Consider the following 24412-nt stretch of genomic DNA (forward strand, 5'->3'; position numbering starts at 1 on the left):
ACGTGAATAACTTAAATCTAAGATTTAAAGGGGTCATAATTCCTCGTCACTGATCTGGTATGTGTGGTTCAGTTACGACTTGGCTACACTATATAATGACCTGCCCCATTTCGTTCAGAATAAAACAAATTCTTTTCCAAATAAACTGAAAACGTGGTTATGTTTTAGAATTTAAAGAGAAAAAAATGAAAAAAAAAAAAAGTTACAGAATGCAGGAAGAATCAAACCACTATTCACTGCTAGAATTCTTTAAAATTTTGTGTACTTACAGTACTTTAGCCTCGACTTTAGCTAATAGTTTTTTTATTTACAGAGGTATGTTTTCTTTCTGTTATATAATTAAGTGGGTGCTTAACGAAATTGTAAATATTAATTAAAACCACGGTGTGATGTTATGTGTAAGGATAAGTGTAGAAATCATCAAGCAGTTTCGTCTGGGCGATGCACTCTTGCCTTTTCTTGTAATTTTCCTTATCGAAATTACCTGAATAAAGTATATTATTATTATTATTATTATTATAGAAACAATATGAAAAGTACAGTTCAACAATTTAATATCATCTATTAGTACCAGTGTATATTAGTATACTTCGACCAGAAATATAGTGCTTTTGCAACCGACTCCGTGATTAACTTTGCCTACTGTTTATTACTCCAAAACCGCAACTCCTTATAGAACACCCTGCCAAGCAAACCCCTACCCGGAACCATTCCAGGACCGTCCTATTAATTTATCTAACAAGCAGGATATCTTGCAAAAAAAAATAGCATAAAGTAATAACTTATTACGTTCTATTTCAGTCACACAGTCACTATCGCTACTGTCGTCACCTAGTTCAATGATCAACTCTGCCACTAATCGTTCTCGATAAATATTTTCTTCTTTTATGACTCGTTTTTCCCAGTTAGACCAGCTTTGTACTGATATTTTAGCTACCTCTTGCCGAATTATGTTTATGGTACTCTCACAAAATTTTGCTGCAGTGTTATTTTTCTTATATGCGCTTTCAACTCAGACCAAATCATCTGAATCGGGTTAAATATATAATGATACGGGGGTAATCTCAACATTTCATGTCCGTTTTGTTGTGCTGTCGAATCGATTTTGTAATCTATGTTTTAATATTTATAATTACAGAAGTTGTTTTTTTATGCAGCTCTCTGCAAAATATGAATTATTTTTGTACAGAAATTCTATAATTCCTCCTTTATTTCAAGAAGTACTTAGAATTTTTCTAATTTGGGTTGAACGATACAAGGCACTATCCAACACAATAACAGTATTTGGTGATAGTTTTGGCAACAGTTTATTTTCAAGCTAGTCCTCAAATATTTCCACACTTGATTCTTTGACGTTTTTGGCAGACAAAAATAAGGCATTTTCCACCCAACCATGTGAAGGCGGCACATCTAGTATACATTTGTTATTGTTATCACACCATCCTTTTTTTACTGTGTCATGAGAGTCGCATCACGTTTCGTCTAAATACACTATTGGCCTATTTTGCTCTCGAAAATTTTCAATTACATTTAAATAATCCACTCTACATTGCGAAATTCGAACTGAGGTGGCTTTTACTTGATGAAAATCCATTTATCAAAATAAATAAGAACTAAAAGTCCAGATTTTCACGAAATTATATATTATGACATGACAATTGTTTCGACAACACCGTGTCTTTATCAAATGTTTTTCTTTGCAGCGGGACTTCTGTTGTTGGCTTTCAATTTTATGTATTTGGGAAAAACCCTATTTTGCAGACATTTGTTAAAAAACCAAATGTTTTGGGAACATATTCGGCAACGTAGAAGCAATTTGAAATACCAAATAGCCAAGAAACCAATTTCAGCTTCTTTCAAAAATTGAACTGAGGTGGCTTTTACTTGATGAAAATTCATTTATCAAAATAAATAAGAACTAAAAGTTCAGATTTTCACGTGTCTTTATCAATGATAAAGACACGGTGTTGTCGAAACAATTGTCATGTCATAATATATAATTATTATATTATTATTATTATATAGTATTTATTTTGATTGCGAAATTCTTTGAGATTCCATTAGCACTTGACGTTTATTAAATTTTTGGACCTGAAAATTCATTTTCTTCAAAAAACTACGGAACGACTCTTTGTCACAAATAATGTTTAAGCCTCTCAGTACTTTTTTATGCAGTTCTTTTAGTGTTAAAATACTATTTACTTTATAAGCGTCGTAGATTATACGCATATTAGATCTTTGTGTTGCTCTTTAAAAACTCGCGAAGTATCTTTTCCCACTTACCACTTGACTACCCCATTTGCAACAATTTTTCTTACGGTTGACTTCGGAACTTTGGTCATGTCACTTGTTTTTTATTGCTGCACCTACTTCCCCTTCTGAATTTCTTATAAAATTGTAAACATTCAAAACAATTTGTTTAGTATCCGAAGACAATTTTTTATTTGCTGAGGTAGTAAAGTGTTAAAAACAGGAACCCTCAAAAAATGTTTATTTGCAAGATTCTAATAAATATTTATCTGGATTCTTTTGATGTACTTTTATCTACCGCGATTATAATCTATAATCTTAAAAAAGACTGTTGTTGTTTACAAATTGAAGAACTATGTAGAAGACACAAAAATACTAGAAGAAAAATGTTGTTAATCGACAGTCACACAAAACAGAAATGATTATTTTCAAACTTACCTGTAAGATAAATAGAGTACATGTAAGGGGCGTTTTTTTCGATGTATAGAACTTTAAGTTGCAATAAAACAACCATGGATTATTCGATTGACATGAATTTTATTTATCCTAAAGATAATCTTGTGGCATTACATTTTAAATATGATTTCTGGCATATGACCGCCACGGCTGGCGCGGATGTAGTCCAATCTGGACGTCCAATTTTCGATTACTTTTTCCAACATTTGTGGCCGTATATAGGCAATAACACGGCGAATGTTGTCTTGCAAATGGTCAAGTGTTTGTAGCTTATCCGCATAAACAAATGACTTTACATAGCCCCACAGAAATTAGTCTAGCGGTGTTAAATCACAAGATCTTGGAGGCCAATTCACAGGTCCAAAACGCGAAATTACGCGGTCACCAAACGTGTCTTTCAATAAATAAATTGTGGCGTGAGCTGTGTGACATATTGCGCCGTATTGTTGAAACCACATCTCCTGGACATCATGGTTATTCAATTCAGGAATGAAAGAGTTAGTAATCATTGCTCTATACCGATCACCATTGACTGTAACGTTCTGGCCATCATCGTTTTTGAAGAAGTAGGGACCAATGATGCCACCAGCCCAAAAAGCGCACCAAACAGTCAGTTTTTCTGGAGGTAACGGTGTTTCGACATACACTTGAGGATTTTGTTGTTGACGTAGCAATTAAACCAGAAGTGCGCTTCATCGCTAAACAAAATTCGCTTATGAAAATCGGGAACAACGGCAATCTTGTTTTGGGCCCATTCGACGAATCTACGCCGTACATGATGAATTCATGATGAATTGCCAACCCAAACTGAGAATAAATCACTTGACAGCTATTAAGTCGGTCGCCATCTTGAACAGTAATGCCAACTTAAAGTTCTATACATCGAAAAAAAACACCCATTACTTACTCTTAGCTCGAGAATTAGGTACATAAAAACGTAGTTACTGGAAGGATCACAGTCAAATACCTCCGTAATATATACGAACATATTGGGATGTAGATAAAACTCTTATGAACGATACATATCATCTAATCTAGGTATTCGAAAATACCCCGCAGCATCAATGCTAATCAAATTTAAAATGGTCCAATTACGTTTCAAATAAAAAGTTCAAGTTTCTACAAATATTCGTTACGGTCCATCTCAGGCAAGACCTACGTAATGCAGAATATATTCAAATGTTGGGATGGGTTTTACCATGGTCCTGCGAAGGTTTTGCTGTTAAGGTAGTATAAAATACTCAGAACCTCAAAGCAACAAATGCACTAAATTTTTGGTATTATTATAAGAGAATAATTAGTTAATTTGCAAGTAAGGAAAGGGGTCATAGGAATATACGTTTATTTCTATTAAGTTGGGGTTTCTATTTGGCTGGTTTCGCAAAAATTCTACGGTACATCTAAATTTTGATCGCTATGCTTTTCTTATTGACGCATGGGTTGTCTCAAAGTATTGAGGAAAATCATCTCTCACGTCGTGCGAATGCTGCTGGTAAAAATATTGTCTTGTGTCAATTGAACCAGTTGGCAACATTTTTTATTGGGGCTTAAAGTTATTTTGAATAAACCATTGGTGACCGAATTGTTACCAAGCTGTAAGTTTGGAAACTGAGGTGGGACAAGCGCACTATTACTAAATGGTCTTTGGTAAAAATTTTGATTGCTCGGTACACTGCTTCAATTTTGGTTAGTTTCTGTTAGTTTGGTTTTTGAGAATTATAACGCTCGTTTAGAAACCCATACCATCTTCCAAAATTGTCGAATTCCTTTACGTAACGCATCGAGAGTTTTGGGTGCATTCAAATACATGTTATTTTTAATGAGCGTTCCATACAACAGGAAATACTTTTATTTAGGGCTGTTTGATCATAATATTTAACATAAGAAAGCTTTTCTTTTCGAATATTTAGGGTGATTCAGAATTTAACATTAAGAAGTGACCGAATGAAAATGTGTTTTTGTTTCCGTAACTAATTGATGTCCGATACGTTTTGCCTAAAATTTACCCCCATTAAAAGCCTTAAACAGAGGATCTTAAAGCAGCGAAATGGAGAATCGCACTAACGGTTTTTCTCTTACCTTATCTTTTGTTGCACGTGGTTTACGAGGGCCTTCTCTGGGTTCGCCAACAAGTTCTTTGGATTGCATTGTAGTGGTTGAAATCACTCCTCGAGGTAGCCTGTATGGGAGTTTTTTATATCGCAGTTTAGTTTAGGTTTTTTTTGTAAACCGTGATGCGGTACGTTTTCCTAGGGCTATCCACGGCAGTTACTTGCCGGGCCGTGTATTGTACGGAGTTGTGAGTAAACGGTTGCATTGTCGTGGTCGAGTTTCATTTCACGTTAAATGAATACATAACAGTGGCGCAGTCAGCACTCGAACCAAAATATTATTTAAAATGTCGACTTTTCTCGGGAACCTCGGTTCATTTGACTCGGAAAAGTCAGATTATGCAATTTTTTCCGAGAGACTTCAACAGTTTTTCGTCGCGAATGAGATAACGAATGAGGATAAACAACGGGCAACACTTCTAAACACATTAAACGAAGAATGTTACGTTTTGTTACGAAATTTGTGCGTGCCGAAAACGCCGCCGGAGCTGAAGTTTGAAGAGTTAGACAAGTTGTTATTAAAGCATTTTTCTCCCGTGCGTTAGTATTTTTCGGAAAGATCAAAATTTTACACAGCAAAAAAGGAGCCAAGTGAAAAAGTGTGTGATTGGGCGGCTCGCGTAAAAAATTTAGCAAGTTTTTGTGGGTTTGACGCCTCTATCACTCTCGACCAATTAATGAGGGATATATTCACGGTTGGCTTAAATGATGTGCGTTTTAGTGACCGCTTATTTGAGGAAAATCCTCAAAGTAGCAAGTGCACCTTCCAGTTTATGGAAAAAATCGCATTGGCAAAGGAATCTGCATTCATTTTTTGACCACGAAAAACGCGCGTCGAAAGATACATCCACACAAATCAAGAGAGAACCAGAAGAGCTGTTTTATAACAATCAAAAACCAGGTATTTTTCGTCGGAGCAGGGGTAAATCAAATTCAAGGAACCCCCAAAAGGAACTAAGATCGAAAACATCCAGTTTCCATTCTTGTTCAGTTTGTGACCGTTCCAACCACAAATCGTCCGAGTGTGCCTACCGCAATTGTTTTTGTCATAAATGCGAAGTAAAAGGACATTTAGCACCCTTGTGTAAGCAGAATAACGTGGGTCAAAATTTTCTAAAAGACAACGCGCTCGAAGGTTTGGACGATAGCGACGATCCGTGCTTCATTATCAGTGATAAACCCTTGCACGGTCCCACGAACATCACCCAGACGTCCGTACAAAATATGTTTCATAAGAAAACAGAAAATGTCCATAGCTGTTCAATAAGTAACGAAAAACCTATTTTAATTAAATTAGAGATAGATAAAATGCAATTTAATTTTGAAGTGGAATACGGTTTCGCCCACGCGGCAATCTCGAAAAAAATGTATAACAAACATTTTCAAAAATATCCGTTAATCAGTAATGATTTGCGTTTAAAAGATTATGTCGGTGTATCTTTTCAACCTTTGGGTTTTGTAAACTTAAAAATAACATATGTCACATGTCAAAATTACAACCTAAAAACATATGTAATTAAGAACGGCGGGCCACCCTTATTAGGTCGCAATGGTCTGAAAATGCTAAATATCGGGTTTTGTAAATCAGTCGATAGCAATACCAGTTTATTATATGTAAATTCGGACGCCAAGTTGCAAAATTTATTTAAAAAATTCGAACCAATATTCAGCAGTACGCTAGGTACATTCAATAAGTTCAAGGTCACGCTAAAATTAAAAGAAAACGCCACACCAAAATTTTTTAAGCCTCGGCCGGTTCCAATAGCATTAAAACCGAAAATTGAGCAAGAACTGGACCGGCTAGTCAACAACAACAGACAGAATTTTCAAAGTGGGCAACACCTATCGTCCCATTATTAAAAAAAAACGGCGGTATAAGGATTTGCGGCGATTTTAAGGTGACCTTGAACCCCCAATTGGAATTTCAACAGTTTCCTCGTCCAAGAATTGAACACTTATTTGGCCAACTAGAGGGGGGAATGAAATTTTTAAAAATCGACCTTTCAGAAGCGTATCACAAATTTTGCTCGACGATCAGTCCAAAGAATTGGTTACCATCTCCACACATAAGGGGTTCTTTTCTTATCAAAGATTGCCTTTCGGCATACACTGCGCGCCCTCCATCTTCCAAATAATCATGGAGCAATTATTTAATAACCGAGAGAAACAATCTTGAGCATTTGGAGCGATTAGAACAAGTCTTTCAAAAATTATCGGAATGTGGCTTCCAATTAAAAAAAGAAAAATGTAGTTTCATGCAAGAATCTTTGACTTACATGGGTCATTTAATTGACAGGTTCGGCTTGCACAAAACCGATGAGAGGGTCGAAGCAGTGGTCAAAACCAAGGTACCTTCCAATATCACTCAGATTTCCTATCTCGGTTAGGGGGAAACACTAAAAATATATTTCACCATGCCAGCAATCCGTTACTATTCGGCTCGGGGAAACAAGATCAAATTTCACATTTAAATTACATCGAAAATTCAAAATTCCCAGTTAATTTCTAAAAGATTAAAGAACAAACCTCAAAAGATGTCGTTTTGAGCAAAATTCTATTTTAAGTTCGAAACGGTTGGCCACAAACTTGCCCCTCCACAGATTTTAAACCTTATTTTCTTAAAAAACATGAAATTTCTATAGAATATGGTTGTTTAATGTGGGGTTACCGTCTAATTGTGCCTCCAGTCTTCTATGACAGTATTTTGGGGGAATTACATTTAACTCATACAGGAATCGTTAAAATGAAAGCCTTGGCGCGTTCATATGTTTGGTGGCCAAAAATCGACGATTCTATCGAGAAAATCGCGCGTTCATGCAAAACATGTGCACTTTAATCGGAAAACTCCGCGAAACCTTCTTTAATTATGTGGGATACTCCTAAAGAACCATGGACTCGTGTTCACGCTGACTTTTTCGGATCATTTTTAAATAAAACATTTTTAGTAATCGAAGAAGTAATCAAAGAATGTTTCATAGTCTCAGACATGTCTTCTGCACAAACCATAAATATCTTCAGAGCTCTATTTGCTCGTTTTGGTATCCCAAAAGAAGTTTCCACCGATAACGGTCAGACTTTTATGTCCGAGGAATTCAAAAATTTTTTGGCAAGTTTGGGGATCATTCACAAAGCGGGTGCTCCATATCATCCGGAAACGAATGGGCTGGCCGAATCAGGCGTCAAAATTGCAAAAAGAGCGTTACGCAAAGGATATGTGGATGGGGTGACCGATTTACAACTTATTTAAGATACTTTTCTTTTTCAATGTCGCAATACACCGCACACTACGACCCAAGAATGTCCAGCAAAAATGCTTTTTGGTCGCTTTTTACGCACTAGATTTGATTTAATTTTACCTTCGAACGAAAATATTGTAAAAGAAAAACTAAACAAAATAGAACTTAAGCGCAAAAAGAAAGGGGAACTGTCATTTTCAATTGGGGAGAAAGTATGGACCCGGGACTACAGTCCAAACACGGATAAAAGCAGGTGGTGTCAAGGGGTAGTTCGAGATATACTTGGCCGAAGAACTTACGTGGTTGAGTTGGTCGGTCGAGTCACATGGAAAAGACATTCAAGTCAGTTAGCAAGGAAAACTCCATGACAGCCCCAAATAAAAAAAACTCCTCGATGACTCCACCTTCCAACATAACAAGAAACAGATCAAGTAATACTGTAACGTCAGTTAGGTCTAGCGATAACGAAACATCGGACTCAGAAAGTGAAGACGTTATCTCACCCAGTGAAAACAACCCCAGCGTCAATGAAGTCCCAAGTGACCACGGTGCGCGTGTGCTTCGTAGACATAGTAAGATTAACCCTCCAGATCGTTTACAAGTCGCCCAGTAAACGTGACACTCATATCTAAATGCAAGTGTACATAAACACCACAACACAGTTTATTATAGCGGGACGGTGTTCTATATGCGAGTTTTTTATATCGCAGTTTAGTTTAGGTTTTTTTTGTAAACCGTGATGCGGTACGTTTTCCTAGGGCTATCTACCGCAGTTACTTGCCGGGCCGCGTATTGTACGGAGTTGTGAGTAAACGGTTGCATTGTCGTGGTCGAGTTTCATTTCACGTTAAATGAATACATAACACGGTTAGTGTCACTTTTTCGCACGATGCGACGTACACACACGTTTGTACTTTTCGTTTTTCGAGGGCACAATCATACCGACTGCGCCAATTATGTTCAAGCGAAGATAAGATGGTTTTTTTAAACTAAATTTTTAAAATGTAATTTGAAAATTACAGTTGCGGCAGCAACAGGTACAACAAGATTGCTTTCGAAAAATTGTCACTGGGCGTTGCAAGGCGCGGTGCAGCTTTGTATTTCAAAAAGAAGCAGCTTCGCGGTTTCTTGTGCTAGAGGGACGCATTTTTTTTCTATTGTACTCCTGTGGACCGCTATGGAACTTTCGCAAAATCTATGTAATTATATTGTGTATACACCCTGTATAAATATAAAAAATTATACAAGTAATAACGATTTACAATGATATTGTTCCAAGTATTTCGCGCACCCTGTATGATAGACGAAACCTAAAACTTTCTCGATACAGTTTATGACACTGTTCAAACCAAATTATCCCAGGATCCCATGTTTTATAGTTTTTCATTTACGGTTAATAGTTTATGCACGAAAATGGCAGATTTTTTTAGCCATAATCGACACACCCTGTTATAGCACTGAATCTTCCACGTTCTAAAATAGTAAATGGTTTTCAAGAAAATAAGATTAGCCTTATTTTTTACGATTTTTGATTTGCGGTTAATAATTTACTCTGGAAAAGAACAATTTTCAAGGTCTTTTAGATTTTTGCCTATAATTAAAAAACCCTGTATATAATGGAAAAAATGTTTGAAATAAATGTTATAGCACTGGATCCTTCGCGACTGCCAGCTAACGAATTTTGCCAATCGGGTGAATCAAAATTTTTTAAAAAATACTTTGCGGTACTTAATTGCGCTCAACTTTAATAGTTTAAATGTGAGTCTGAACTTCTACTTCTCTGACAAATCTGAAGTCGGTAGCTGCAAATTTAGGGCACCTATTACGTTTTTTAATATTGCACGGAATATCGCGAACACCCTGTACAATAGGTGAAAACCTTAGATAACAAGGTAACAAAGAAACTGAGATCTGAAACACAGTCCTTTAGTTATCGCCAAATTTCAATAATAGGGGGACCCATTTTTCAGTTTTTTTGAAAAATTGTCAAGAATAAAGGTTTATGCAGACAAATCTTCTTCGTGTTCTCGTTTAAGAATTTTTTCCGTTCCATAAACAGTTTTCGAGAAATGATCTTTTCCATATCCCTTTGCAAACGCAGTTTTTAATTTTTTTAAATACTTCCCGAACTCCCAAATTTAATAGGTTCCGTTAGGGGACCAAACGCTATTTACCTGCCAAATTTGAAGTCGATAGGGTCAAATTCCGGACACTTATCGTGTTTCATAGCAACGTCCAAAAACGGTCGAAAATCGAAAAAAAAATGGACGCCGAAGCTTTTTACATATCTTATGCACTCCGTGGACGGTTAAAAAGGAGCAAAATTTGAAGCGTGAAGCTCAAACCGTTCGGAAGTTATCGTCCAAAAACACTTGAACAGAGAACGGACAGACAAAAAAAAACGGTTTTTTTTTCGATGCTGATTCCATCTGTACCAACGGCTACGGTGTACGATGCACCGTTATCGAGATCTCTTCTTAGTACTGTTGTAGAAAAATATCTCATATCTCACGGTGCCTCATCGGTGTGGTGACACCGTGCACATTTTAACTTACATCTTGACAAATTAGGTGTACGGGTTTTTAATGTACAGGTTGGTTCAATGTAGAGGGAATGAAACGAAAACTCACACAAATAATTTATTAAGTAAATAAAATATATGGAGTACATTGTACATTTATTAGGTTTTAAAATATATATTTTTTTATTTTTTTGCGTTATTTTTATCTATCACTCCTATGTCTAGTTAAAAATTAGGAGAAAACAAAAAGGACACTTCCAGATGCAGAATTAAAATTCTATTAACCAACAAAGGTAACTTTTCTCATTATTACCTCAGTAATTCTCTACTAAAATGCAGATATATTAAAATGACAACAAATTATTTACAAATATATTGGGTTTCATTATAGCACGAAAAGTTACCTCCAAAGTAAATTCCCTACTGACCTACACCCCACTTAGAAAATAAATAACTTCATCGGTGCCCGAAATAAGTAACAAAATTATGATTAATCAATGCCATTCTCCCCAATTAGTAATACACGACATTTCTTTTTGTTCGCTAAACCTGGAAAACGTTAATAATTGTGCAATCATCAGTAGTACAAGTAAAATGTATAGAAAACCATTTGACTATTATAAATCCACTTTTTTGTCAATATCACAGAGTAGAGATCAACTAGGGAGTTCAGAACGGTAACCAGTTATTTTTCAAAATTGAATTCAATACCACTTCCAGTTCTACACATTGAAATCAACGCGTTTGAAAAGGTTTAAATGGATAAAAATTGCGAATGAACGCAGTTTATAATCTGAACTGCTCTTTTTCATTGTTAACCAGGCCACAAAAGTGGGAAATCTAATCATTGCGAACGGTTTGATAAAGCGATTTGAAATTATCAACGCTTGATATTTCTTCGAATAACTTTTCTTGTAAATATAATAACCAAAACTAACCAAAAAATTTTACACTTAATCTGAATTAAGCCATACAAATTCAAATCACTGTGTTAGACCGTTGTTAGGCCCATACTTTTTGAAGACCTAGATCCATAGTGGTCCATTGAAACCTACTAGTAATGACAAGAGATGGGATGATATAATTGAGCAAAATCTAAAACAAGAAATTTGTTTGGTGGGGAAATATTTAACAGCCTAAACTTCATTTTTCATAAGTGGCGCCACTTTACCACTATGTTAAGAAGAAATCTTACCCTAGGAAGTTTTCATTCTTTAAGTTAAAAATATTTACACCTTTGGGATATAATGCAGGTTGGTAGAATAATCTCTTCCGTTGTCTGAGGGCGACAAATGGAGGGGACTTCAGTCGGATGAAAAATATGGGCGATGGCAACTCCACGAGTGGCAGGATAAAGTGAAGACTAATATTTATATCGCAAGTTTTCCTTACTTCGCATTTACACATTACATCACAGCTAGAGACGTCGCACATTGGGACAAAAAGGCTGTTATGCAGAACATATTATATAGCTTACAGAATATATTAAATTACTTTTGTATAACACGATGTCTTGAGGTGAGAGATATATAGAGATATATATAGGGTGATTCACTGTGAATAATTTGAGACATTTGTGAAAACAGAGGATGTAGGATTGTTTGCTTAGGTTTTTAGATTTGCCAGTTTCATCGAAAAATGTTTATATATTTTATATATTGAAAAATCTTGGCAGGTGAATTTATATTAATCCATTAGATTTATTTCGCTTTCTCTAGACCAGTTTTCTGATTTAACTTTAGGGGTTTGATATTCGGACAATTAATTACTTTTATGAATCGATTATTATTATTTTCAAAGGAATGATGATTTTATTGATAATATATGCCTGATATCTTCTTCACAATGGATATTTTTTCCGCTTTTGTCCCAATGCGCGCATTTTTGAAAATGTATCATTCCAAATAATTGCAATTCTCAATAACTCTCACAAATGTTTTTTATCCCTATCGAATATACCAAATATAATTCTTATTTTTTATTTGTATTTGCATGCATGGCTGCTTTAATTTAACTAATACAATTATTTTAAAATGTGTATGATTTGTTGCTGATATAAGATGGTTTAAAAGAGACTGAGATTATTTGTTCCATTCATTCACCATTCATTTTATTTTAGATTTTTGTCACAAGTTTTCTCTGTAATCACTTTTTGTTCACTCAATGTAAATTCCATTTTTAGAACATAACGGAAATTTCGGGACGCCATATGTACATGTTTTCCACCAATAAGTCATGACAAAAAAAATCACTTGAGCATGGATGTTACATCGAAAGCATGGGGAAAATTTTATAATTCGTTGATATTTTCCTACCACTTTTGTCTTTGCTAATGCCCTTCTTTTTAATTTAAAAAATTTAAGTTTCTAGAAAATTAATTATTTCCGGTTTGACTATATTGTTGTCGTTAAAAGTATGTTTTAAAGAATTTTTGTGTATATGTTTATGGATCCTATTTTTGTTAATTTTATATTTGTTGCATTTGTTTTCACATTGTAAATTTGTGGCAAAGACAATGTTCTTGAATTTTCATGATTTTGAACATAGATTATAATTATTAACCAATACGAAAAAACTGCACTTAATAATGAATTAATAAAACGAGTTATTTAGTACTAACTATATATACTCAGAATTAGTCAACAGTAAAATTCTAGATAAAAAAAAATCCAAAAACTGTTTTACAAATACTACAAAAATGACTACCTACTTTTTTCCCATAAAAAAATCGGATCCCATAAATTCCCATTATGAAATAGGGAATCAACCTAATTTTGAAATTACTGATTTTCGTCGCAGGGTGCTCTTTCGTAATCAATACCTTTAAATCATACCCAAAAATTCGATAAATCACAAGCCGAAAAGAATCGAAATATCGAATAATTCTTTTCTCATAGTCAAATAGCAGAAGCTTAAATTTTCGCGTTTACTTATTAAAGTACGAATTCGTCACTTTTTAGGTACAGATATTGTTGAATCCAATAGCTATAATTTCAAATCGAAACGGAAGTGACCAAAAAGCTACAGCATTAACAAAATTTAAATACATATTGCACGGTAATGCAGCTTTAATTTCTTCATGAAGCTTCAAATTGGTGTGTCGGTGGTTGTACAAAGGATTGAACAATTCTGTCCTTACTTAAAAATAATAAAATACGATGTTATCCTAAATCATGTTGTACCATATTAAAATTCAAATTAAATATAATTATTGTACATTAACTAAATAAGGTACTTTAACTATTAAAGAATAAACAGCTAGCGCTACTAAGGAAATTACTAAAATATAACAGATACAAGAGTATGGCCGTTTTGACTCGACAAATTATATACAATTACAGTTCGTCGTTCAATTTTTATTTGACTGAACTTTCTATTTTAAATGGTAAAACTGTGGAACATGGAGCATATTATTATGACAAAATGAACCAACCAAGAATACATTTGAATGCGGATAATAGATATATTATCGAGACAGATAGCATTCCTTTCATTAAGTGACATTACCCATAAAATAACAAATAAATCTTTTTTTAACAGTAACGATATGGTTTGCAGGAAATGTCTTATTAGGTGACAACGTTATAACGAACGCCAATGTATGGGAACTTTTTAACCTCAAAAAGTGACTTTTTGAAAGTAAAAAGGTGTTTTTGGATATTTCTATTCCAAAGACTTGAACAAACTTGGCAGTTTGAATTGCGGAATGTCTTTTACTCGTATGTAAACAAATAGAAGACGTGTTTCATAGGCGAGCGTATTTTTTCTTGTTTTGTGTATTGGTGCTCAACGCTCAAATTAATCAGATGTGGTTTGCATTACTTCTAATTATGAAATTTTTTGTAATGTTACATTATAATCTCTAATCTCACACAGGGTATTATTAATTGCCCTCTTTTCGGAATTATTCTCTTCGACGTTACATAGTTACCATAGCAACACTCCTTGCCTTTTGCCTTTTCCAACAATTGGATCATGTCATAGCGAACACAGACAAAATGCAGTGTCATTCGTTAAATAAAATCGTATGCAACTTAATCTTGATCTTATTTTCTTCAGAAAATTAATTTGGGATCATTCAAGATCTCAAATACAGGTGCAACGTTTGTTCGCGTTATGTTAAACGATGATATGTTAAACAAATGATAACTTTTGGTGTACAAAGAGCTCGTCACCTCTATTTACACTTACACCCATCTGTTATAAGCCAAAGATAATTTTTAGGTGAGCTTTTTGTACCAATTTCTCCCAAATTCTTCAATTTTGTAGGTATAAAGCAAAGTTTTAAATGAATGTTTTTTTTTACTTTTTACTATAAACATAACCTATAAATTTCGATGGACAACTTTACAATTGTTATATTTCAAGAACCCCGTAGGAATAATACCAATTAAAATACGACGACCGAGTAAAATGGAACGTAAAAGTCTAGGGTTAAACAGAGAACGACAATCGTTTTGTTCCTGTTTAACCAAAACACATTAACGTTTAAATGGCAATCGGCAAGATTTTATATATGCTTAATGTTCTATTCCTTGAAAACATTTGTCCATTTTTTAAATTTATAAGAATCTAAAAGAATTAATAAAACAGGAGGTAATGATCCTGTCTGGTGTAAAATAGGCTTTCTCAATTGAAAGATAAGGTGTAATCCTATAATAAACGGTCCACAATGTACATTTTTTTGCCACCAAATAAATTGAAAACTGATGTCGTAGTTTAAGTTTTATTTTTTTTACTCCTTATCAAATATTATTAAAAATTCAAACTACAAAAAACTGTCAAATTTCAAACCTCCATTTGACATTTTAAAACAAAATTCAACGTAATCAAAATCTTCACAGCTGATCAAACCAGGTTTTTGGAAAAAATAGAACATCGGTATTAGAATCATGGAACTGATCCCCTTCCTGAAATAATGTTTGTAGGATCAAAAGTTAGACCAATTCAGGCATAAGGAAACGGTAAACATAATTTGAATTCCTCAATTAATCCAATTAATTTACTTGGAGATTTAGTGTATGATTTCTTACTATCTTCTTAATATTTTCTAATTTATTTATGGCTATTTTTGCAAAAGCTTGTGTTCAACATGAATCGATAATACATTAAAAAAATGGCAGCGACTTGAATCGAACAAGTTTTGTTGTGATTTCCTTCACCCTAATAGTAAAGTTTTTTCGGATATTATATTAGACGTTGAAAGTTGTCCGACTATCTATAGCAATTAGATTTGTCTTCTTTGGTTTGATACCTTGGAATTAGACGGATAAAGCTAAATTAATAGCAAAAAATTGTAATATTAATTTAATGGGACGTCTGATTTTGTTTCACTCTTAATAGCCCACAAACTAATTTAATATGTATATGCATATATTATTAGTTTTATAATAATTTCCGCAATGGCACTAGTAAATCCTCATTTAAATGAAATAAAACGAAAAAATAACAAACATTTTTCTACAAAAAAAAAAAATAGAAAATTGAGAAAGTCGTCTAAGCTGGAATTTATTCAATAAAAATTCAGAATTTGACTTTCGAAATCATAATGTTCATAGAAACAAAATGATCTCCAGACATCGATTTCTTATCAAATGGAAATTTGAAAAAGTCGTTAAGTTTAAAATTGCACTACAGTTTAAATTTATTCTGAAATGATAACGTAAAACCCAAACAAATTAGTTATATCAAAATGATCTGCAAATATTATTGATCCCTTATTAAATGGTATGCTATCGAAGTTTCTAAATATAAATTCTGGTTTTTATTTGCTGTACCTAATTACGAGTGGAATTAGACTTGCCTCTTTGTCTAACATTTTGACGGTACCATAATATGCCCTTTTACCTCTTGCGCGAACAGACCCGTATTAGGGACTTTTTGCACCATTTACGAAATTTCACCCTTATGTTGCTTTATTGGTTCTTAACCTATTGTAGCTTAACTTTTCTGAAGAAATATTGTTCCTTCTACTTTTAATTTAGAAGTAATGTTATGGGTCTAAAATAATCCTGAATTATATCCTACGGGTTAGGATTTAATAAAGGATTTAGGCCTTCGGGGCGGGGGGGGGGGGGGGTGACCTTTTCCTTGGTGTGAAGTAATAAGAATGACGTAGAAAGAATAGAATAAACAAGAAACTAGTCAAATAAAAATATTGAAACAGTAACAATTTATCTGTACTTCATGCCTTTTACGCGGTCTGCCTAAGCAATATTTTTTGAGTTTTTTTTATATTCTTTAACCTTTTCGTTTAACTCATCTATTGTGGCGAGATGTTTTCATTTCTAATTTGGTCTCGTGTTGTACAGCCTTTAACGCTTCATAAAAATTTCATTTCTTTAGCCTGGATTCTGCTTTCTCCTCGCTTTGTCGTCGTCCATATCTCACTTCAGTATGTGAGAGTTGGCGACAGTTACAGTAACATTTTAGTGGTGTTTCTTTCTGGTTTTGTTTTTTACAATTTCTTTACGGTTCAAGTACAATAAAATAAAAGCAATGCTTATGTTTTAAATTTTAGTAACGGGCTTTATTTCGGCGTAGGTGGCATCGGACTTAATCTGTTAACGAGGGAAAACGTTATTTCTCGTCAAGTGTGCACGGTATAAAGTACAATAACGCCAAAATAAGAGGTGCAGAAGTCCCCGTTTTATTCGATTCTCTTTTTGAGTGATAACGTTAACTTTATCAATAGATTTAGCAACTATGCATTTTTTTGCTGAAAAATTCAATATTTATTTATTATTGACATACAGAATGGCGCAAAATGTATTTTAGTAAAATTAACCACAAAAAATAATTTTGTACGTATTTGGGCGAAATTGATATCGTTTATTGTTATCCTCAAATAACTTCATCCAAAATCCTTAGACATTTTTGAAGTTAAATAAAATATGTCGAAAATTAAATTCACACTCTAACGACCTGTAACTTTTTACTTGTTTACTTGTTTGACTTGTCGTTGTTACACCGTCCGAACAATGTATTGTATTATTTTTCTTTGGCTATCGATATAAAAAAAAAGTTTTGTGAAAATCGGACCATTTGCACAGTTGATGGGTCCATTTGTTCGGAACATTAAGGACTACTAATTTTTTTTTAGAAATCGTCCGAAAGCCATGGTGCATATGAAAAGTGAGGGGTCCCAATAAAAAAAAAACAAAATCAGACAAAAATTGTAGAGATGCAAATGCTGCAATTTAGCAAATAAATAAAACCGTAATGCAATTTTCTGTGATACCAGAGCTACAGTGTTTTTTAATAGTTTTATTAATTTAAAAAATCAAATAAAAGTATACCGTAACAAATTTGGTCCAATATGGCATATTGCCATAAAATATGATAAACTATATTTAAAAAATGTTTTAATGTTGAAAAATTTCAAAATCGATGGCAATATTGGAATCTCCAACAGCAATTTCTTGGATTCTTCTTAAAATTCTTTTAAATCTTATTTCAAATGTTTTCGAGATATTGACGGTTGAAAATTGGTCTTTTTCTAACTTTAACGGGCTATACAATCAAAACGAATCTTAGTTTTTCATAAGCTCCCAAATGATGGTATGTCAATATTTGACACCGGTTAAAATTGACAACTAGTGTCAAATTTTTAATTGGCGTCATTAGATATGCGCTTCTCGCTGAAAACATGCAAGATCTACAAAATATGTTGAATAATCTCATCACAGTTAGTCGAGAATATGGTCTGGCATTCAACATTAAAAAGACCAAGTATATGATTGTTACCAAAAGTGAGGCGCTTAATGAACAGTTGTAAATGGAAGGTGAAATGCTGGAAAGTGTCAAAAATAAGGATTCGTATTGAGAAGTCCCATGTATCCTTTATGAAGACCAAAAAACTGCTCTGTAGCCGCGATCTGAGCTTGTTATATTTTCGCAGTCTTTTTATATAGTGTAGAAGCTTGGATTCTCAACGAGAAGAATGGAGAAAGATGTAGAAATCCTGCAGGAAGTGAAAAAGAGAAATCTCCAATATCTTATTATATCCCGCAACCCGCAAAATTAAAAAAAAAATCTGTTGGAAGAATATCTTGGCTCAGAAATCTGAGAAAATGGTTTTGAAGCCATAGCTTCTAAAGTTCGCAGTAAACCGTTGACAACGCAGAAAAATTAACAATTCGACAGCTGGTGGTATAGCACAAATACACAAATTCATTGTTGAACAATATTTCAAAAATAATGAAAGTTTGGTAGTCACATTTCGAAAATTGTGTACAAAATATGGTCGGAATAGTGATTTAACTTCGTTAACTGTGAGTAATTGGAAAATTCAGGCAAACTGGACCAACTGATGATGCTAAACATATTAGTCGTTAAAAACAATCCGTTCATCAAATGTCAATATGGAACGAGTGCGTGAGAGTGTTGGTGATTATTGAATATCGACAAGCACATTTTTACCATGATTGCTTTGCAAACTGTCAAAATTGCCGCGTTTGGCGTTCAGAGAACATAAATGTGATTATCGAAAAACAAATGTATCGTCAAAATAAATAAGAACTAAAAGTTCAGATTTTCACGAAATTATATATTTTCACATGACAATTATTTCGACAACACCGTGTGACATTTGACGAAGACACGGTGTTGTCAAAACAAATGTCATGTAAAAATATATAATTTCGTGAAACTCTTGAACTTTTAGTTCTTATTTTCATCAAGTAAAAGCCTCCTCAGTTCAAATGCATCGTCAATATATCACTGTTTGGTGAATGGTGGCTGATATGGATGTGATTTCTACAAGACGGTGCTACATGCCATAACATTTCTTAGTTAAGTACTTTCTCGCTTAGGTGATAAGATTTGCCCCCTAGATCAAGTGATTTGACATCATTGAATTTCTTTTTATTGTACTGCAACCACGTGTAGATTGAAGGGGGGAAATTCAACCCTATTTATAATTTTCGATTCAATAAAAAAACAATTTAAAGAAAAAAAACTGTTTTTTATTTAATTCAAATTTTGCCCTACTTTTGAGGCAGTCTTTATAAAAAGGAAATGAAGCTTATTCCCGTTCATTGATTATCAACTTGTTCTGTGATACTTTGTGGCTATATTATTTTTTATAACCATTTAATCGGTCAATATAAATTATATTCTTAACAAAAGGAATTTTTCTCGTAGGCAACCAAAAATTTTCCATTTTTATGTAAACTACTATTATTTGTATAAAAACATATTTACTGATCTGTTTCTTCATTATTATTTAAAAGTCATTATTTAAAAGCTCATTATTTAAAAGTTATAGATTGTTCCCACTTTCTCGTATCTAGTATGCAACAAATATCATTTCTAAGTCACAACAAACCAATACTAATTTTTCATGTGGAATCGGAGATATGAAACTGTTTTTGCCTTTACTACGTACACAATGATTCTTTGTTGGTTCATTCTGCAAGTTAAACAAGAACCTGTGCAAGAGGTCACAAACTAGAAGCTAGTGGATTTTGAGATTTCTACAAACAATGACTGACAATTTAAAAATGTAAACGCCGTTGCTGTCATCGTCTTTTTCACTTCTTCACTCGGATGTGACACTCCTGAAAACTGTGTAACACTTATGAAATAAGGTATATACGGAAAGAATGTTCGGTAAAATGTCATACACGCATTAAAAATAACTTGATTTCTTCTTCATCTTTATTCTTTTATCCAAAAGCGTATTGTGCAGTATATGATACCGTGTGGCATGCGATAGATTAAACAGGGCGTTATTTTACATATAATCTAATTACTGAATCGATTGAATTGATATTTTGTTCGGTCCAAATCGGATAAAAAAAGTTGTAAAAAGTTTAATGGTTCTTTTAACCTATCATTAATATCTTAGGTGAAATGAAATATACGCAGACGGACCTCGAATGTCAGTTCCACTAATAACATTTTTTGGCATCTGTTGAAGAAAGAGAATAAATTATTCACCATAAAGGAAACCGTGAACGGTTTGCATGAATCCGTCATTAAAGAGGTCGGACGTTTCTCACCCTGTAGTCATAATACACAACACCATACACAATCTAATAGTGGTAGTTAATTCAATAATAAGGAAACCATCAGATATAATTAGGTAGATCTCGGAACAAGCATGACTTTGGTTAGTTGGTTCCATTATCACCAGTTATCGCGAATATATTTATGGAAGCTTTTGAGAAGAAAGCTCTGGATACGTTTCACCCAAATTATGGAAAAGCTATGTTTATGATATTTTTGTTATTTGGCGTCATGGTCAAGAATCCGACCCACATTTATTTTTACCATTGAATTAGAAACTAATAATAATCTTCGATTCTTAGATATTCTTGTTAATTGAAAATCAGACCTAACGTTGGGTCATTCCGTTTACAGAAATATGTGGCAAGGAATATAATGCATAAACTGGCAAAAAATATCAATAAGGCTAAAAGAACATGAAAGAGCCTTAAAAGTAAGACAAATAGGGTCATCACCATTTTCCGAACACAATCATGAAACCAGACATACCATACTAAAATTCTTGCATGTAATCAATTCCTCTACCCAAGAAAAATCTGAGAATCCATAGAAAGCTGTAAACGGTTTTAACCGCAACTCAGGTTTTTATGTTTCACCATCAGTCATCAGAGATAGTGTTAATGTCTCTCGTTTAGCTTCGCCCCCTGAAGACGTATATAAGCAGAATGCAAACCATCTCAAGGCCAGAAAAGTCAACGTAATCCCGAACAACGACCGATCGATCAGTCTACTTTCCTCAGTGGAGAAGTAGTTCAGAGAATCATCCTCAACAGACTGCAAAATCTTCCGCAGGTAGCAGCCATGATCCCATAAGAGCAGCTAGGCTTCCGAGTAGAAAAATCCACAACGCATCAAGCAGTCCGACTAACAAAATATACGCACACACAGGAGCACCTCAACTACGCAACTCTCTGGGCAAACGCCTGGACGATACAGATCAACGGCGACAAAACTCAGACCAACCTCTTCGGCAAGAAGAAAAAGACCCCAGGTTGAACATCACCATCAACGGATCTAGGTCCAGATGGGTAAACGGCATCAAATATATGGGGATCCAGTTCGGCATGTGAATGAATGGACTGGAAAGACCACAGAAAGACTACAAGTTCGAAGGCTACAGGGTTAGAGCTAAATTGAGATCACTACTACACAGGTGCAGCCAACTGGGTCAACAGACTGGCGGACCCGGCCTGGTGCCAGACCGCCAAGAGAGTCGTGGCAGATCTGGAGGTCTTATAGACTCTGCGGTAGATCGTGGATGCACCATGGTACATGAGAAACGACCAGTTCAGATGCGACCTGGACATCAAGCCAGTTGAAAAATACTTAGCAAACGCAAGCAAGGAATTTCTGGAAAAAGACGCAACATCCTGATCGACCCCATCAGGGTCTGCTTCAATTATCAAGTGAACGACCCACAAAGGACATACCACTGCTAGAGGGACCTGTAAAAGACTGAGGCTAACGGCTGCGTTAGGGGTGGACATGCACAATCGTAGCTGCAAACACCAGTCAGCAGTTACTGCACCAGCCACAAAAACCAGAACCACAGAGCCGTTCCTGCGCCTATAATACTTAGTACGTACGTAGACTTAAGAATTAGATTATGAAAGTGAAGGACTATATACCATAATAAAGTACTAGTGGTAGTAGAATGCAAACCAGTTTAAGGTAAACTCCGAAGAAGCCAACGTAATCCGTAATAGTATTACAGTAGCCTGTAGAAGTTTCTGTGAAAAGTTAATTTTTGGTTAGTCTCTTACGACAGTCTACTACTACTTTGATTGACATTTCAGGTAAAAATAATTAGGACAAAACTGTGTAGAATATGTACGCTTTGTAGTACTAGCTAAGTCTTTGTAGCGTTAGTAGACAAAATACGAAGAAAGTTTTTTTTTCATATTCGGATGCCGTCGAAATCTTAATAAAGTCCAGCCGCAGCAATTGTGCAGTTACGTCATAGCACGATACAGTTCATTACTGGATGTCGTAAATTGACCTAGGAATTTTGTTTCCCAGTTTTGAAATCGTTATTTATGGTTATGCTAGCAATATAGCTAAGACATTTTTCATTATGCCACTATACGTCACTGCTCTGACTGGAGTATAACACTAATATTAAAAAAAATATATATTTGGACAGTTAGTAGACAAAATAAAACAATTATATGGCTTATATCGCTATCATTGCTCCATCCCAGAGAAAGACTCAGCAGCATGACAAACATTTTGTAGTAACATTATTAATAGCATTTTCTCCATTTATCACTCGAACTGGAGATTCATTGATTAAATTGTATGACGTCATTCAATAACATCCTGTATATCAGATATACTTGGAATGCTATAACGCATTTGAAAGCATATGTAGTATTACAGCTTAGGTGGTTACGTAGTTAATTACACTTTCGGTACATCACCTCGGTTTTAAATTTAATTTACGCCAGTGTTGAGTCATTCGACTCCTGGAAAACCCTTTGTATATTATGTTCGGACATAAACATTGCAACGAAACAAAAAATGGAACAAATGCACAATATTATACAAAAACAGGAGATTATGTTATCAATATTATTACATATTTCTTTTTCAAGTTGGCAAAACAAAACAAAATTCTATAATTTGACGTTTAGTTGCTTGATATTTTTTGGGTGTCAAAAGCATTGCAACAAAAATAGTTTGTTGCATTTTGCACATTGGTGTGATGGATTCAGGACGAAAATTTAGTTTGCAACTTACTGTTTTGTTAACGCCGTTTCGAAAAGAAAATGGGGAAAGGAGTTGCTGAGCTGAAGAAATAATTTAAATATTAAAGTTTTCTAGTTTTTAAAATTCAAACGGTATATCAAATGAAATGTAAATTACTCAACAAAAAAAACAAAAAGTATTTTTTTTAACTAGTGGAAACCTAAATACTGATTTTAAAGTATATTGCCCTTGAAACAATGTTAACAAAAAACGACGGCTAACGACGAATAAAAAGTTTATGACGTTTTACGGATTGTACTCAAGCACGATTTGTAATATTGTTTTTGTGTTGCTTCCATTATTATCATGTAAAGCACACAAACACAAATACATATTGCCAAAGATAAACGTAAATAATATAATTCTCGGCCTAAAACCTGAGAATAAAACTATAACCGAAAAGCACCGGTATGACGTCACGATCATTCTAGCACGTTTAGTGTTGTTTAAAAGGAATAACCGTGTGTCACAATTTTAATTATTTATTGAAACTTAAATATTGGGTTTTGAGTGTTGATATTTGGTATGCGTTATTATTATACATAAACCGATGTATTAAAGTTTGTAAAATTGTTAATAGATGCTTAGATAACTTGGAAATAAAAAAAGGCGCCACTATTCTGAGTGTAGCTTGTGTAGACGCACGTTTCTTCCTTAGTTAATGTAAATGGTATTCTTGTTTCTTTATAGTGTTTAAAATATTGTCGATTTTTTGTCTATTTAATAAGTCGACCATAACAAAAAATGTTGCAATACTTTCGTCAGTGCAGTTTTTTAACAAATTATCCTTCAACTTCTTTACTGACGTGATGCCTTGAATTCTGCTGTACGAAGCGATTACATGAATTTTTCAATTATTTAAAATCCTGGGATTTTTTTGATTTGTTGCAATACTTATGTCCAATAGATTATATTCTTTTTTATTCAAAGTTTTTATTATCCCCGTCTTTTTTTACTGACTTGGCAAACAGAAGATTTCAATTTTTTTTTATAACTTAGCCAAAAATTTCTTATACTTATAACAATCATCTAAAGGTCATCAAATTCTATCAGAAATTAAGGTGAAAATAGATTTGCCC

At 34.1% G+C, this 24412-nt stretch overlaps 1 protein-coding gene across 8 annotated transcripts in view; it reads right to left on the reverse strand.

Moving 5' to 3' along the window:
- The window catches only part of LOC132701184 (F-box only protein 28), a 149418-nt gene that overhangs the window by 91138 nt on the left and 33868 nt on the right, over nucleotides 1–24412 (reverse strand). For 2 of the 8 annotated variants that reach the window (XR_009618729.1, XM_060668913.1), the window contains exon 10: nucleotides 10694–20141. The exons of 5 other annotated variants lie outside the window; for them this stretch is intronic. The gene's annotated coding sequence lies outside the window, so the exon portion shown is untranslated. Of the gene's footprint in view, nucleotides 1–261; nucleotides 485–10693; nucleotides 20142–24412 lie in introns of those variants that run through there. One more of the 8 variants, XM_060668914.1, reaches the window with a different exon arrangement.

The sequence above is a fragment of the Cylas formicarius genome, unplaced genomic scaffold (genome assembly GCF_029955315.1).
Source record: "Cylas formicarius isolate icCylForm1 unplaced genomic scaffold, icCylForm1.1 PGA_scaffold_4__25_contigs__length_36172078, whole genome shotgun sequence".
NCBI lineage: Eukaryota > Metazoa > Arthropoda > Insecta > Coleoptera > Brentidae > Cylas > Cylas formicarius.